Source organism: Acinonyx jubatus, chromosome F2 (genome assembly GCF_027475565.1).
Source record: "Acinonyx jubatus isolate Ajub_Pintada_27869175 chromosome F2, VMU_Ajub_asm_v1.0, whole genome shotgun sequence".
Classification (NCBI taxonomy): Eukaryota; Metazoa; Chordata; class Mammalia; order Carnivora; family Felidae; genus Acinonyx; species Acinonyx jubatus.
This window is the reverse complement of record NC_069394.1, coordinates 13,643,893-13,661,959: the sequence shown is the minus strand read 5'-3', so window position 1 is coordinate 13,661,959 and position 18,067 is coordinate 13,643,893. Positions and strand designations below refer to the sequence as shown.

General features: G+C 43.8%; 1 long non-coding RNA gene across 1 annotated transcript in view; it reads right to left on the bottom strand.

The window, feature by feature from the left end:
• LOC128312769 (uncharacterized) overlaps nucleotides 1-18,067 on the bottom strand; it is an 87,263-nt gene that overhangs the window by 50,064 nt on the left and 19,132 nt on the right. The window lies entirely within an intron of this gene.

The following is an 18,067-nucleotide window of genomic DNA, read 5'->3' as shown; positions in this document are numbered from 1 at the left end:
TTGTATCAAATTGGCCCTTCTTCCACAGTAAGTAGCCACACTGAATGAGACGCATAAAACGTTCCGTGTTTCTTGTGTATTTTATCTGACCAATTCATTCAACAAATGTTTTTTCAGCACCTATTTTGGTCATTTTCAGAATTCACAGTCTTATTTTTTAAAGAAAATAGAAAATGTCCTTAAAGGATCCATCCAGAAGTCTATTTTGCTCTGAATTTCTCTGAAGGGATCCCTAAGCAGGAAGTAGTACTTACTAATGCATGAAGCAGTATCCTCGAGTATAAAACTATATACAACTCACATCTGTATTATAGTTTATAGGTTACAAAGTGCTTTCATGTGCATTATTTCTTTTGCTATTCATCCTCTAGAATGTCTCAAGAGATAAGTACAATTAAAATAACACTAATTTGAAATACTCTAATTCAAGAAACCTGAAATGGTAAGTAAGCATTAGCAACAGATAAGCTCTAATTGTTACCCCACTGAGGAAGGGAGTTTTAAAAAGATAGGTCAGATACAATACTTTCCCTGATTAAGAAAGGAAGACAAAATGCTTAAGCCCTGCCAATAGCCACTTGGGTGATGTCAAGTTAGGTCATTAGATTCTGTATTTCAGTTTCCTTAGCAATAATGTAAGTGTTCAGTCACATGCCAGTTCATCTCAGAGAGTGATTGTGGGGACTGATGATGCATCCCTCAAGTACAGAGGCCCTTCATCTTTACGTCTCTGCAGTCCCCAGGCCTTGCCCAGTTCCTGGTATGTGGGGGGCACCCAAAATGTATGCTGATGGATGGTTGCATGGATGGGTGGATGGACAGACAAGTAAATGACTTACTGAACTGGCATCCTCTGCCACTACGGCTCTTTAAGTGAATTTGTACAAACCTCCCATCGCATGAAGCTAATTGTGGGTACCAGCCCATAGATGGTATTTTCCTGGGCCTTGGCACTTGCTATAGCTACTGCCTGTTATGCTCATCTCCCAATTCTTTACCTTCCTCGCTTCTACTTGCCATTTGGACCCCAGTTCAAGTGTCTTCTCAGACGGATCTTTCCTGATTACCCATTAATATTGCCTGCTCAGTCCTGTTTTATCAGTCACCCAGCTGTTAGTACTCTGAATGTTCTTACAGATCTTTGTTGATTTACATGTATGTTATCTGTTTTTCCCCTTGAATGTAAGCTCCATTAAGGTAGCTAGTGTCTCTTATTCACTATTGAACCCTCAGTTCATAATATGCCGCTGGGACACAGTAGCACATAATCAATGATTGTTGGATGAACAAATGAATTAGCCTAGAACACCCTTCCAAGTACCAGTCTAACCTAATTGTCCTCTTGTTTATTTTCTGGCTATTTGATCATCTGGCTTTATTCTCTTATTCCCAACATTTTCTTCATGTCTGTCTCTGCATTGTGGAAAAGTCTTTGGTCTTTCTTATCAATCTTCACCAATGTGAAGCCACCATTCACTAATTCCCAGAACTCTACAAATGAGAGAATTTTCTCCTCTTTACCTGTGCCATTGAACTCTCATTAGTCAGGATTGTTATATTTCCTATTAAGAGAGGAACTAGAAATGGGTGGATGGATGGATGGATGGATGGACGGACGAATGGACAGATGCGACAGATATATAAATGAATACTGAATCTGAAAACGCTTTCAAGGTTTTATGGCCATTTTTACCAGCTGAATGTTTGTTAAAGTTCTTTTCTCTATGGAGATTTCTCCTCTAAAAAGAAAATTGCCATTATCCTAGGACGCCAACTCTGTTTTTACAAAGGCAATACACAATTATCTCTTCAATCACTACTTCAATAATCTGTGGTACATGTACAAGCTGAATTTCCCGCTTTGAGTTCAGAAACGATTGATTAACACAAAAGAGTCAAAGCTGGATCTGAAAATCAAAACATCAACATTATTACTAAAAAAGCTGGATTGAAGGATGTGACATAGATATATCATGGCAATGGGCTTTGTTCCAATCATCTACTGCTGCATAACAACCACCCCAAAACTGATGATTTAAAAGAACAACATTTACTATACTCATGAACCTCCAACTTGGGCAGGGCTTAGTGGGGTCAACTTGTCTCTGCTCCATGTGGCATCAGCAGAGGTGGCTCTACTAGGGTTAGAGGGTCCATTTTCACGATGGCTCACTCACACGAAATGCAGGTTGGCCCTACATATTGACTGAGAGCTCGGCTGAGGCTGTCAGCTAGGAGTCCTGGGTCCTCTCCCTACGGGCCTCCCTATGGGCTGCTTGAACTTCCTTACAACCTAGGACTGGGTTCCAAGAGACAGTATTCCAAGAGAAGAAGAAAGAAGTGGAAGACATTCCGGTCAATCTACCACAGATTCCCACCCCTGTAAAACATGTGAGATAGAGGGAGTGGCCAGAGAGGAAGGAGGTGATCACTCCTATAACCCAGTCAGAGCCAAAGAAATACAAGAAAACCTTTGCTAGGGTGTCTAGGACAGAGAAGAACACTCTCTCCAGTGGGACTTGATAATGTAAGGATGTGAGGCTCACAATGGCTTCAGATATTTTATCATCATTAGAATAAATAACCAAGAAATAAAGCCAGCACACAGTGGAATCGGAGACAAAGATGATCCTAGTGGTATTATTCAACGGAATCAAACCGTCCCTGAAGCTGTTTCCACCCTTGGACTTTGACTTTGCATGTCCCAGTAAATCCCCTGTTATTTACAAGACACTGAGTTGGACCATAATTCATTTGCCACCTCACATATCTGAAGTATGTCTTCTTATACTTTTTATGTCATTTAAATGCTGTCTCATAATGAACATTACAGATGATAATGATATATAAATACTATCTTGGAAATTCTCTTTCCTATATGGCCCCTCCTTTCCAGGTACTCCAGTAACACCTGATTCAGATCTGGGCGACTCCTCCTGCAGGCTCCTCCAGTGGCCTCCCTTTTAGTGAGCTTAGCCCAGTAACTCCTACATCCAGTTCATTTCTCGTCCCCCTCACTCAGCACCTCCCCTAACCAACACTCACATCTTTTCTGACCTTGTCCCTCTTGTTCTTCCACCCTTTCATTAATTCCCTATTTCCCACTCTGTTAAGTATACAGTTCTTGCTCTCGCCTTCTGGGCCTTCCACTCTACCTTCCCAGCTTTAATTCCCACGTACCTTATAATTCATCCAGACTCTATGACTCATTCTCTGAAAAGAGAAACAATGCTCCTCTCTTTCCTCATTTCTTGACTTTTCTCTTGCCATTCCTTTCTACAGTAGATTAAAGATGGCCACCAATTCTTTGATATGTCTTCCATTAAGAGAGAAAGTCTGCCTTGAACATGGGCTGGACTTAGTGACTTGATTGGCCAATAAGATGCAGCAGAAGTGCCCTTCTGGGAAAGAAATGTTTAGTATTTCCACGGCAAGGTAATAAAGAGCCTTGCAGCTTGTGCCTAAACTTATTAGATGTATGCTCTTTAGGGTGCTTTTTCTTAGAACACTGTCTCTCAAATCCTAGCCACCATTCTGTCAGAAAGGCTAAGCTAGCCTTGCAGAGAAGATTCAGTTAGAAAGAAATGCCCAACCAGCCTCTAGCTGTGCCGGCCATCCCTGCCAAGATACCAGATGTATGAGTGAAGCTATATTGGACCTACTAGACCAGCCCATTCACAAGCTGGTACCACTGAGTGACCTCAGTCGGTGCTCCTTAGAGCAGAAGTGCACAGCTGAGCTCTCTTAAATTCCAGATGCACCAAATTAAGATGCCATCAAATGGCTACTTGTTAAGCCAGTGAGTTTTGGAGGTAATTTGAACAGAGCAAAAGGGCCAGATTAAGGCTAAGTTCAGAGAAGTAAATCCCTCCTGAGAGTTTAAAAAGTTTATGGACAAGAAGTTTTCATTGAAAGTAAGTGGTGCTAGACAGGTTTAACGCATATTTCAAGCGTGTAATCTCCTTATGTATCTTGTGATTGACGAATGTATAGAGCTGGCAATAGAACATTATGGCATAGAACATTATTGGAAAGGTGGTAAAATGAGGAAACAAGGTTATTGTGTTAGAAGCCCAGGAATGACTGAACTGATCATGCCCTGAACAGAGAAACCATCTGCCTCCAAATGACCCCACACCTAACAGCCTGCTTCACAAAATGTAAAAGAGAATCAGTATTGTTTATTCTTCATGCTAAACATTTAAAAATTACTATTTATAATAAAGATGATTTTTCTCTCTCAAATGCCCCTAAAAAAGAAAGAAAAGATTACTATCTGTTATTCTAAGTTTCTCTCTTTAACCAAACACTGCTTGCTGCTTATAATTTGCAATTGATTTCAGAGTTTTACACACTGAAATAGAGGATAGGGGCACCTGGGTGGCTCGGTAGGTTAAGCGTTTGACTTGGGCTCAGGTCATGATCTCATGGCTCATGAGTTGGAGCCCTGCCCACGTCAGACTCTGTGCTGACAGCTCAGAGCCTGGAACCTGCTTCAGATTCTGTGTCTCCCTCTCTCTCTCTGCTCCTCCCCCACTCATGCTCTGTCTCTGTCTCTCAAAAAATAAAATAAAATAGAGGATAATGTTGTCGTATTTGAAAGGGGACCAAGGTTGCATTATCTATTGCCCTTACCATTATAAACAATCAACCAAAAGAAGAAAGAGAAGGAGGAGGAAGAAGAAGAGGAAGAGGAAAGTCATCCAAGGTGGAAATACTTGCTTACAAATAATATTGTGTGATTCTCTGTAGTTTTTCAAATCCTTGTTTAGAAAATAAACCTTGAACCACTGGCTTTTCCATTCCCGCCCCTCCCCATTTTCAGTGCCATACTACAGAAGTAAACCATGAGAGGTCCAAAAGCAATTGTTAGCATAAAGATTGAGTAGTAAACAAAAAACTCTAAACATGCTTTGAATACTATTGTAGAACTAAGATACCAGAATCTAAAATATACAATGCACACACATACATACATACATACATACATATATACATCCATCTCAACAGGTATCATTGTTGAAATCTTTTCTTCAGTTGATATCCACAGATCTCAAAGACTGTGTTCATTCACTCATTTGCTGTTATAAACATTCATTTAACAAATGTGGATTGTCTCCAACATGCCACACTCTATGCCGGATGCTGAGAACACCATGATGAGCAAGACAGACATTGACCCAATTCTAGATCTTAAAATCTGATGGGTAGACAGAAATGAAACAAATAATTAGGCAAATTTTGGTCATAATTTTTGTCATCATTTGGGTGTGATTAATCAAAAAAAATCTGTTAACCAATAGCATACTATAAGAAGAGCGCGAGAACTAGACGATCAAAGAAGGCTTTCTCGGGCAGAAGTACAGATTTCTCTGTAGACAAATCTCTGGACTTTGGCTTCATAACAGCCAGCAATTTCAATTCATTTCTTCTGTTTTCCCTTCTGTCTTAACTAGAGAGGCTACAAGGGCTAGACTTTCAGTCCAGGCCTCCCACGCGGCTAGGGATAGCCATATGACTCAGTTCTAGCCAAAAAGACATTAAGGGACCTTTGCTAGAGTCCTATGGGAAATATTTTCTCTACTTTGTTGAGTTAGATAGGTGTAGGAGGTCTCACTCTACTCTGGCCTCCCCTTATTTGCTGATTTTGAATTCAGTTGCCACAGGAGATCACCATTTTGCAGCCATGAATGGAAAGGAAGGAGGATTCCATCAGTGGTGGCCTAGAGCCCCGATATTCTTGAGCCACTGAGCCAGCAATAGACGTCTTGCCGTGTGCAATAATTATGTCTTAATTATTCTAGATTGGCTGTTGTGTTGCTTGGAGGTGAAATCATCACTAGTTTCCGGCTTCTCAGAAAAACAATGATCTTAAGCCGAGCTTCCTGAATTACTAAAATATCTACCCTATGCTTTAAGCACACCCAGCGTCTTATTCACATCTCTCCTACGGCAAGTACTTCTCCATATTGTATATTGCCATTTACATGAGTTTCTAAGTTCCTCTCGTAAGCTACCGTCCTCCAGGGCAGGAATCGTGGCCTGGTATTCTTGATATCTCCAGGGCCCCGTAGGGTCTCCTCGGGCTGTTACAACTCAGTCAGTAAGTGCTCAGTAAATAACCGGATTAAGTGACGGTGGTAGTGGGGTGGACCTTGGTGGTGGTAGATAGGGTCCTGATGCAGCTCTGACGATAGATTTCGGTGGTGGTGTTGCTGATGGTGGGGTGGCAATCCTGTCAGTTGGGGGGGGGGGGGTCGGTGTACAGGTTTGGTGACGATGGCCATAGCAGCACTAGCAATTCTGGTAATAACAGGTGGTAGTACTGTTGAGCCTGGACTGGAGGAAGTGGTGTTCATATTATCCGGGAGTGATACCATTTTGATAACAAGGGAAAGCTTCATGACCCTGATTTTCAGTCTATGCCACAGTTTGGGGCAGGAAACAGTATAGGGTGGGTGGATTAGCAGAGGCTATTAGAAGAAATTTTGTCAGCCCCAGAAAAGATGGCCTCTGGAGTGTCCTTCCAGCTGATTCCCCCAAATGCCTCTTTGCCCCAGGACTTACGTTTTTCAAGGAATTGAGCAACCAATATAAAAGAGAGATAAACAGTCACGCCCAAAGTGACTTCCAGCTCCTCATTGTCTCATGCAAAGAAAAGAAATTCAAGGAAGAGGGCTCCTTCCAAAGAAAACATCCTGGCACCCAGGCAGCCTGCTCCTAGATCCCCAGTAGCCAGCAAGCTGACTCACGGACATTTGTGCAGCTCCCTGGAGACAATGAATTATAATAAGGACATTCCAGGCAATCAAATTACTGGGGCCGGTGGGGGGTGGGAATGGAGGTTGCCCACATAGGTCACTTTCTAGAAAGCAGGTTCTGAGAATGTCTGTGTGCTGAGAACGAGATCTCGCTCTTCCAACAGGATATTTTCTGTCCATGATATACATAGGCTGAGGGGATTAAAATGCATTGGGTTTAGTTGGAAGCTTATTGTACTTAAGTTCACAAAAATTAGGAACTCATCAAGCTTATTTACTCTGCACTGTATTTAAACCACCTCCCTCCCGCCTTTGTTCTGTAAATAACTATTCCCAAATCCAGACTGCCTATCGAACAACAAACCAATGATTCAGTTAATAATTACAAACCCGAACAATTCGGCACACACCCACATACCAAGGAACTAGATATCACTTGCCTGGAATATTTAACAATCATACAAAAAAGCAAATGGGGCTACCTGAACACGACAGTCATGTCGGGAGCCGTCGGAGAAGAGGTAGGACAGGGAAGAGTTTTGGGTTTTTGAATGAAACCTCCCCTAAGCATTCCAGTTGGTTCTTTCCCACACAACCTCAAGCCTACATCTCACTGAAGTATTAGATCCGTTCACTTCCTTGTGCTTTGCTCCAAGAATTAGTGAGTCATGTTTTAAGCACAAATTCTTAACATAGGTGCTACCGGGGAACAAAGGAAAACAAAACGCCTCATTCTTTTATTCATCCTTTGAAAGGAAACTCATGGCGGAAACATTTGTATAACATTCCATTTATATAACAGGAGACCTATCAGCTGAAGGAAAGAACATGCGGCTGAGGAAGGGGAACATGTGTGTTTTCTTTTCACATGGCTGCACCCCTCCCAGCCTAATCAGTTCCTAATGCCCTATCACAGATCCCAGGCCAGCAAGGAAATGCAAGGGCCCATCACAGGAGGCAGCGAGGTGGAGGGGAAAGCAGCAAGAGAGCCGGAGTCATTCAGCAGGGAGTAGGAAACGGTTCAGTGGAGAGATTGCAAGCATGGGCTCCAGAGTCCCAGAGTCAGGCAGCCCAGGGTCAAATCCTGCCCCTTATTGTGTGGAGCCCCTTACTTGGCCCCAGACTGCCCAGGCTGTGTGGCCTCGGGCAGTTTGCTGAACATCTCTGTGCCCTAGAATTGTCACTGGCAAAAGGGGTGGAAAAACCCACCTCCTATATAATCTATGAGAACCTGCGCCTGATACATAAATTAAGTTCAGGAAAGTCCCTGAGGTTCAATTCTGGCTTCTTCTCTTGGACCGGTCATCGTACCCGTGGCTTCAATTTCCTCACCTTGCTCTGGACCTCGTATTCTCAACTTGGAGGGGCAGAATACAAGAATGTTCTGAAATGGGAAGGCACTGAGCACGAGCCATAGTTCAGACATGAATCCTCAGTGCTTCATGACCATACAAGGGAAAGGAATAAGAATAAAGATCCTTTGAACTTCTTATAGCCCTGTATCTTGGAAATGTTGGAAGACACCTTTATTTTATTTACCATCTTCGAGGTACTTTATTAATGCCCAATTTTTCTTGAACCTTTTCATCGTGGATGATATATTAGACAGGGCTCTGGATGCACACAGGCACGGTTTTTGTTGTTTGTTTTGTTTTGTTTTGAAGTTTATTTATTTTGAGAGAGAGAGAGAGTGGGAAAGAAAGGGAGAGAGAGAGAGAGAGAGAACACACGTGCATGCTCATGAGCGCAGGAGGGTTGGAGACAGAACCCCAAGCAAGCTCCTTGCTGCCAGGGTAGAGCCCAGTGCAAGGTTTGAATCATGAAATCTTGAGATTGTGACCTGAGCTGAGATCAGGAGTCTAATGCTTAACCGCCTGAGCCACCCAGGCTCCCCCAGGCAGGGTGTTAATTACAGATTTTCCACTATGTGCCCTGGAGCAAGTGAAGCCGAACCTTCTTTTTCCCTTCAGCAGGCTTGCCAGGGTTAATCTCAATCTTTGGTCTTTTCAAAGAAAAGAGCTAATTGGTCTCTTATCTTTTCTACTCTATTGTTTCCTACATCATGAATTTCACAGACTGTGTGTGTCAGTTCACACATTCTCATGATTTCCTTTACAACTCTTTTTCTAGATTCTTCATTGGAGTCATTCACTTATTTTCAATAATAAAATAATGGGGCGCCTGGGTGGCTCAGTTGGTTAAGCGTCCGACTTCGGCTCAGGTCACGATCTCACAGTCTGTGAGTTCGAGCCCCGCGTCGGGCTCTGTGCTGACAGCTCAGAGCCTGGAGCCTGCTTCAGATTCTGTGTCTCCCTCTCTCTCTCTGCCCCTTCCCCACTCATGCTCTGTCTCTCTCTGTCTCAAAAATAAAAACATTAAAAAAAAAAATTTAAAAAAAAATAAAATAATTATAGCAGTTTTGATTACACGTTTCTCTAATTATAGGTTTACATCCAATAGGTTTTGATAACAAGAAATCATCTTTTCATGATTCCTAGATAAGCTTTCATTTCTATTTTTATTTCTTCTTTGCTCCCATGCTTATTTTGGAGAGGATTCTATACTTTCCTAGTGGTTAAACTTAACAAACAAACAAACCTATTTGCTTTGTTATTCTCTTTGTTATGCATATGAACTTTTGGTCCTTGATTCTTAGATTTACTTTAAAAAATCTCTATTTGGGGGAATTTAAAAACTTCTATTTTAAAAACCTCTATTTGGGGGAATTTTTTAAGGATTTTTTTATTGTGACCTAACTACAGGTTAAGTTTTTACAATTGATTCTTGGATGTAAGCAAATGATTAATATCTTCTGTTTGTAGGCTCCGTTCATATATTAAATGAAACCCATTTGGATCACTCAAATTGTCTCTACATTTCCAGAATTTTTGTCAGATTTTTCTGTCACACTCTGAAACGGGCAGCTTGCCTGCTTATATTTCTAGGAGGGTTTTCTAATTTAAGGCAAAAAGGTTTAGGACATCTTGGATTTCTCAACTCACTATTTCATAAGAAGGCTCTGCTTGAATGCTTTGGACTGTGAATTCATCTTTTCCTGATTGACCCTCTCTCTGAGCCTCAATTTACTCATCCATAAAATGGGACCAATGATGCCTACACTGCAGAGTTGTGGTGAAAATATACAAGGAGAGAAACACTGTGAAGTACCCAGGATAGCGGCCACCGTGCAGTACACGTTAACCCATTTCAGCTCTCTTCCTTCCTGCTCTGTAAGTTCTCTGTCTCGCAGTTGGAAACATAAAATCTTGGAGATGGAGAAAGGTCACTTGATTTCTGTTGAGGAGCCCTTAGAGACCAGATCATTGGGATTCTTCTTTCCTAGTAACTGCTGGGCTACAGGTTTGAAAGAAGAATATAACATCATTCTACACAGAAGCTTGGAAAACCGGTGTTCTGCGCCAGACCAGAAGGTTTTCTGGGAAATAATATAGCCATTGTTCTCCAGAGTCTTGTTCTGATAGAGCAAGGATGCAGTGGTATATCTGGGGTAGCTATGGATCCTGGGATTTCCCCTTTACCACAAAAGAGATGACGTAGGTGTGAAATTCCAGGCCTCTTGCCAATCTTTTGCAACCCATGCTTCCTTTCTTCTCCCCACTGGTTTCTTCAGATTCCACCTCTACAACCCACCTGGCTTGGAGCACGGATGCCTTCCCAAGGCTCCCTCCTTAAACTTCCCAGCAGCTCTTGACTGCACCAAGGGAGGTGGACTCACTGTTCTGGAAAATGAACTAAAACCACGCACAATGCTTATCAATAGCCGAGAAATTCTTTTGAGGGACTTACCCAACAAATGAACCTCTACGTTTTAAATTATATGCCTTTGCTCATTAAATATACACTTAGCTGCTTGCTCTCTCTCCTTTCCTTCTCCCATAAGTGTTTGACAAAATGTTTTCTTTTCCTTGGGACTTTACATACCTTTACGAAGTGACGTCTTTTAAGAAAGAAAACTTCGCTTGGTGCAATAGGCACATTTTTTAAACAGTTCAGTCGGCACCTGTGTGTATCACCACCCTGCGTTTTCACAAAAAGCCTGAGAGAAGATGATCATTGTGTACCTCTCTGAGGACAAAACTGGGGCTCAGAAAGTTAACCCACCAGAGGTCTCACCTGGCAGATCTAGGAGTCTAACCCCTTTCTGTTAGGCTCCAAACCATATTTTTCCCATTGGACTGTTCCACCCTCCCACGAAGTGTCCCTGTGTTTTAGGGGAGCCCCAAATGAACGTGGAAGGTTTTTCCTGAGTTTCCTCTAGTTAGAGTTGGTCAAGGAGCCACTTCTCCAGCAATATTAGAGTAGGGGGGGATCCCCTAAGTCGTCTCACCCCTTTAGGAAAGCCACTGATGGTCTTGTGAAAATCAGTGAAGGGAAGCCACCCCAGAATGGACTCAGGAGGTTTGGCAGGGGGGGTGCTCTCATGCCCTACCTCTGCCAACCACTTGCAAACCCAATGGGAAGACACAAACCTTGCATATGGAAACTACTGGGCTATCCCAGCCAGAGGAAAACGCCTTGCCTCCTCGCTGGCAACAGCCCAGCCAATGAGAGAGCATCACAATTCAGCCAAAGAGAAGCCACTAAGCTTCCAGCTCCCAGTTGACTCCAATGGACTATTAGTTTAGAACAGCCTCCCTCCATTCCTTCCCTTTCCTCTATGAAAGAGCATTTCTCTGATTTGTTCAGGGGACTCGAGTAGGGTTCTGCCTTAGCTTTTTTCTCCTGGGCTAAAATTCTCTGCTATTCCCAAATAAACCATCTTTTGCTGGTAAAATAACTCGCAGTTTTCTTTTTAAGGGTAATAGTCTCAAATGCTCATCTGGCACAAATGGACATTTTGTGCTGTTTTGTTTGGCATAAGGATCACAGTCCTCAGAGGTAGGGTGGTAGGTTTCAAATTCCTATTTTGTAGCAAATCGGTGGGAAGATACGTGGTAAGTAGTCTCCAAAGATTGCACTATCTATCCCTTGCCTTCCTATATGCACATGTCACACACCCATCAAAATGTAGCATCGACGTCCTATCCCCTTAAATGTGGGGGACATACCGTAGAAATAGTGCTGTGCCACTTCCAGGCCTGGTTTTTGAGAAGATTGGCAGTTTCTGCCTTCCTTCTGGAAGCCAGAAACTACATAAAAAATTAGATTGTCCTGAGACTACCATGGCTTGAGAAAACCCGAGCTGTCTAGAGAGGCTGCATGGAAGAGAACAAGGTCTGTACACATGAATGAAGACCTCTCAGATCTTCCAGCCCGGCCTGGATGCCAGCTGAACACAGCCAACGAAATGACCCAGCTGATAGGATGTGGAGCAGAAGAACCACCCAGCTGATCCCAGGCAATCTACGGAATCATGAGAAGCAGTCCATCGCTTTTGTTTAATTTATTCAGCTTGGGGGTGTTTTATTACACAGCAATGGATAATCGATTGGATTTTTAAAGTCAAGATCAGACAAAGGGAAAACTCCTAGTATCCCACAACCACAATACTTCACCAAGAGCCAGGACTTTGCAAGCGCGCGTCAGAATCACCTAGAAAGCTTTCTTTACTAGAGGTACTCAAGTCCAGTATCGATCTTCAGAACGTAAAACTCAGGCTTACACATTTAAATGTGTTTTTTTCAATTCCCCAGATATGTATAATGAGCAGTCATCATAGTAACCCACAAAAAACAAAGACGCTCTTCTTTTGAAATGAAAATTCCTTCTGGGAGTGATAAATCAAGCAGAGGGTCACAGGATTATATTCCTAATCAGATTGTTTTCCCAGCTCCTGGGTAGGATTAGCTAATGTAGAGTATGATCCAGCTAAATATGGAGCATGGGCACACCCGAGCAGGGACCTGTTGATTGAGGCCTCCAAAACTGTCATTTGAACAGTGCAGGGCCAGCCTGAGTCCAGCGGGTGCCCAGAAGCCAGAAGATGGGTACAGAGAAGAAATGATTATGGAAGTTGCCGCAAGGGACTGTGGCCCAAGATCCATCCAGACATAACACCTGTGTTCACACCTGATCTCCCAAGAGGCCAGAATGTGGCATTGCCCTGATGCCTTCATCCGAATTATAGAAATAAGATGTGTCTAAAGATCAGTCCCGCAGGACTGAGGGTTCGGTACTGAAAACAGGGCTGAAGGGAGAAGGTGGTGTCGTGGAGGTGGTAAGTAATAGGGGGATCCCCTGTGTCTTTCTCTTTTCTTTCTTTGTTACCTCATGTTTCCCCCAGACCACCTCAGCAGCTCCCCACAGAGTGTCCCAGGCTGGCCACTTCTCCCTGAGGGGTTGTGAATCAGCTTCTCTGAATGCTTTTCGTTTTCACCCTTCCTTCATCCCACTCATTCTCTACCAACACACACCTGGGGGTTTCGTGTCCCCGAAAGAAAGGAAGTGAAAGGTCATGCGTTTCCTATAAAGCTCAGCTTTCCTTTCTTGCCGTGAAGTGAACAATAAATCTATAATTCCTGAAACTTCTTTACCTCTTGTGTTGCTGAGTCAGTAAGAAAAGAATCCACAAGTGTTCGGTACCTACTGAATGTTAATTGCATTAGCTACATCATCACACCAAGTCCTCGTGTCCTATCATTCTTCCTTCTTCAGACAGATTTTATTATCCCATTTTGCAGGTTAAGACACTGAGGCGGAGCTTTCAGGTAACTTAGGAAGTAACGGAGATAGGATCAAAACCCAGGTTAGGCTGACCTAAATCCTATTTTTCTACCCTACAGAGTACTCCTCTCAAAAAAAATATTTTCAATCCATTATTTCAGGGTGTGGGGTGAAAATTTTTCATCAAATCATTTTTGATATCATACGTCCCAGCCTAATGACTTCCTATTCCAAGTGTGGTTCATGGTCCAGCAGCATCAGCCTTACCTAGGAATATTATTCAAGAGTGGTCCACTGACTGGCTTCATTACATCACCTGGGAGCTGTTAGAAATGCAGCATCCCAGCCACCCCCCATCTACTGAATTCGTATCTGCATTTTAACATGATCCCCAGGTAACTTAGTATGCCCATGAAAGTTTGAGAAGCACTGACCTGAATTAAAGTGTTCTAATTATTTGAAGTTGGTATGTCACAGAACCTCAATTCTAGACACAATGATACTCAAATACTTGAATTCTTACAGCCGCTGAATCTTACAAGAGGACAGGAGGAACTTGCAAGCCACAGAGGCAAAATAGACATCCCAGTAAATTAGTGGCAGAGTCAGATCTAAAATGAGTCCTTACCGGATGCCCAATTCCTGTCCTTTACTCAACTGTCACGTATTAAGCTCATGTCTGTGTCCATCACCTTGCTAAGTGCTGAGAATTCAGAGACAGTAAGAACAATCTGTGTCCTCAAAGAACTCATGGTCCATTGGGTGTGACAGACAGATATCCAGAGATATAAAACAATAAATTGTTATAAAATAATATGGCAGTGCAGTAACATAGACAAGTATAAGGTATTATAAAGCCACCATGGAGAGACACTTCGGGGCCCCAGAAAGCCTGGAGGAAGTGTTGCCTTCCCAAATCCACGGACTATACTCTTCATGAGAAATTGACCATTCCCTCCCTTTCACAGTTCCCCCTGGAATAGGACCTTTCTGCCACTCAAATCCCTGTGATTTATGGACTTCCAGGCTTTTCCTTTCTACCCTCCCTAATGCACAAATTCCCCTTTCTCTCCACATCCACAACTCTTACTTACCAGCAGTTCTCAGACCTGACTACGCATTCAAATCATCTGAGAAGGTTTTTTAAAAAATGCCCCATAACAGCCCCCCAATCTGTGGAGATGATGCTAGGGCATTCACATTTTTCATGGCATTCCACATAATTCTATACATAGCAAGGGTCAAGGTGAGAGCCTGTTGGACACCACTCACTTGGCATTTAACCCTGATACCTTGTGTTGCAGGAGACACAATGCCTCCAAGCCCATCATCTCCCTCGATTCCCGTGTCAGCCCTGTAAAATGACGTGGTAATCCCATTTCACAGATAAGGAAACTGAGCCATAGGGGAAGTAGCATCCCCAAGTTGTACAGATCTTGGACCCACACCTTCTGACTCGCCCTGTGCTATTTTGAAAATAGATATATAAACGTAGTGAGGATGAAGGAAGGCCATGCCTTTTTCTTTCAACGGAGTCTCCCACACCCCCGCCCCCCCAACCAGGGCTACCACATGTAAGTTTCTCAGACCAGAGCTAAGCCTTCTATTCCAACTCTTCATCAGACACATGTATCACTTCAAAAGCTCACGGGTCTCACTGAGAAAGAGGAACTAGGAGTCAGTGTAAACCAGAAGCCATATGACCAGACACACTTGAGTGGACTCTGTGAGAAAAGGGAAGGATGGAAATAGCCCGAGGTATTGGAACTTTCCTCAAAATCAATCAGAAGTCACGTTCTGATTAGAAGGGCAGATAACAGGATCATGAGGACTGAAGTGTTCTAGGGTTTCATTTCTTTCCGCCCAGCCACCACCTGCAATTCTGGCTAACCAGTGCTCCTGTGAATGGGTCCCTTCTTACCTGTCCTTGCTTAAAAAGCAAACACGGAAACACTTGTCAAGCCCCTGTCTCTGTATTTCTGAAGCAGCCCAGGAAGTAGGATGGACTGAGAGGGGCCTCAGCAAACATGAACTTGGGAAGGAAGGAGGTTTGAGTGGGGGATGGGCAAAAAGCCACATTTCTTTTCTTTCCTTTGTGTTTCTTTTACAATGTCTCCGCTAGGCTTCCATCAGGCTCTGCTTTAGAAAAAGACCCGTCTTCTTGGGAGTGCGTTCTATGCATATTTCATTCCTCTCTTCTCAGGAAGAATTTTTAGTTCTCAGAAAAGAGCAAGAGGGAGCGGCAAGGGGGGGTGGCGGGGACTGGATGCCCCTCTGCCATGAGGAAGGGGACCCCAGGAGAGATGCACAGGAGGGCTGACTTTACACAATCCACAGATCAGCATTTCTGGGGCAGCCGGAAGGTTATTCCTAAGGGGAGCATGTTTTAAACCAGCAGAATAAATGCTGCTTCAAAAATAAGCATCTCAGGCTGCGACTTTCCTGGGTCAAAGAAGCCGTGTTGTCATTTCTCAGAGTGACACGGCTCCAGTGCCCGCGGGCTGCTAGCTACCGCCCTGATGTTAGAAGGGGCTGGGTCTTCGTTTTCATAAATAAATAAACCCTCCTAGGCCTTTGGAATCTGATTATATTTGGAACAAAACCTCTAAATATAGGGCCATTATCTGCAACCATGTGACCAACCCCCATCTTTGAACCTAATTTTGTCGCTTAGAGAATGGCACGCTTCCAGAGCCATGATAGGGATGCGATCAGGGTCTCAACAAATATGCTGGGTTCTGTTTGTTGTCTAGGGGGAAGGTGGGGACAAATGACTTTCTCTTGATTACGCAAACCAATACTTTAACTTTCACCTGGAAAACTGTCTCTTGGTAGTTTATCATTTTTCTTGAACAGGGCAAAGCCCTATTCTCAGAGAAAAGCTTAATAACACACATGTATCTTCTGTATCACTAACTGGTGGAGAGGTTGGTTCTTGTCTCAGAAAACTGACCCATCCCCAACCTGATTTTGTTTTAATGTTTATTTTATTTTATTTTGAGACAGAGAGAGAGCATGAGCAGGGGAGGGGCAGAGAGAGAAGACACAGAATCCCAAGCAGGCTCCACACTGTCAGCGTGGAGCCCAGCATGGGGCTCGAACTCACGAACCTCCAGATCCTGACCTGAGCCCAAGTCAGAGGCTTCCCTGACTGAGCCATCTAGGCGCCCCCTGATTTTTTTTTAAGTTAAGGAACTCCATTCATTCCTCAGAAACTGATTTCCTACTGTGACTACGTCCCAGGGGTCACTCGGTCAAGAGGTCAGATGTCTTTCTTGCATTTATGAAGCTGTCAGTCTAATGGGTAGGAAGATGTTAATAAAAACTCACAGAGTAAATAACATAAATTGCATTAAGTGCCTTGAAAAGGACTATGATGACTTAGGTCTGGTTCATAGCCTAGGCTTGGAGATTCAGGAAGAGCTCTTCTAAGGATATGTTATTGCAACTGAGACGTCACGGGTAAGAATGGGCTAGTGAGAGAGAAGCCAGGAGGGCGGGGTTCTAGACAGTGGGAATGGCCAATGTGAATGCCCTAAAAGGAGGCCAGCCCTTGCCACTGCCATGCCTTACCCAGAAACTAGAGATGGCCGTGGTTAATGCAAAGTGAACCACACATGGCGTGTGATGGGGACACAGAGCAGGGACACCAAGGCCCAAGGCTTCCTGGAGCAGCCACACCTGGGCCACGTGAAAGGAGGCAGGATGAAACTCATCCCTGAAGGGGGAGAATCAGCAAGGTCAAGAGAGGTGGCAGGAACCTGGGGAAGGAGGTGAACTAAGTTGGCCTGCAGGAGCATGCAGCTGGGGCAGTGAGGGCAGAGACGAGGGACCACTGCTTGGAGATGTGGACGGAGTAAGGTGCACCGGAGGGTTCACAAGGAGAGAGACAAGGATGAATTGGCATTTCCTGATGGCTTCAGGGGGCAAATCTGGAAACAGAGACTCCTGTGAAGAGGCTATGGATGAATCACACTTCAGATTTCTCTAGATTTAAAAGCCTAGTTTTAAAAAAGGAACTCTTCCTTTTTCTTTCAGATTATTTGCGCCCGTGTTTTATCTGCATTGTTATTATTAACTAAGTTCTTCTTTGCTTTTCCTTTCTGTGGGTCCCGTGTGCCCTCTGGATGGTGGCAGGGCCCACTGGTGGAGAGGGTGTTTATTCCCTGTGCATTGGGGTCAGACTGCAAGGCAGCTGAGAGGGGGAACCCACAGTCTGAGGAACAGTGCAGCGTGTGAAGCCTTGCCCAGAAAGAGCTGTGAATGGCGAGATCCCCCTGGTGCCCAGGAAGTGGAAAACTCTTGGAGAAAATCCAGGGAGTCCAGTTGCCCGGCCCTTACAAAGTCCACCTTCATAAAACCAGGAATAAGTCATCTTCCTGTGAAACGTTTCTCTCCCCCCCCCCACCGCCATCCTCAGGCCTTTTCTGTTGACAAGGTCACCAGGAATTGTCCTGGATTTCTGAAGGGGTCCTCTAATGATGAGATATAATAATCAAGCCATCTCCCCACTCAATATTCTGTAATAGACCCTCATCACTGATGAGCCACAATCCAAACCCCCAGTCACGCCTTTCAGGATCTGGCCCCTGACTACTTCCCCAATCTCATCTTCTAAGAAAAAAGCTTACTTTCCCACCTGTTTCTCTTGAGCATTTCTTCTTTTACCATGATATATTATT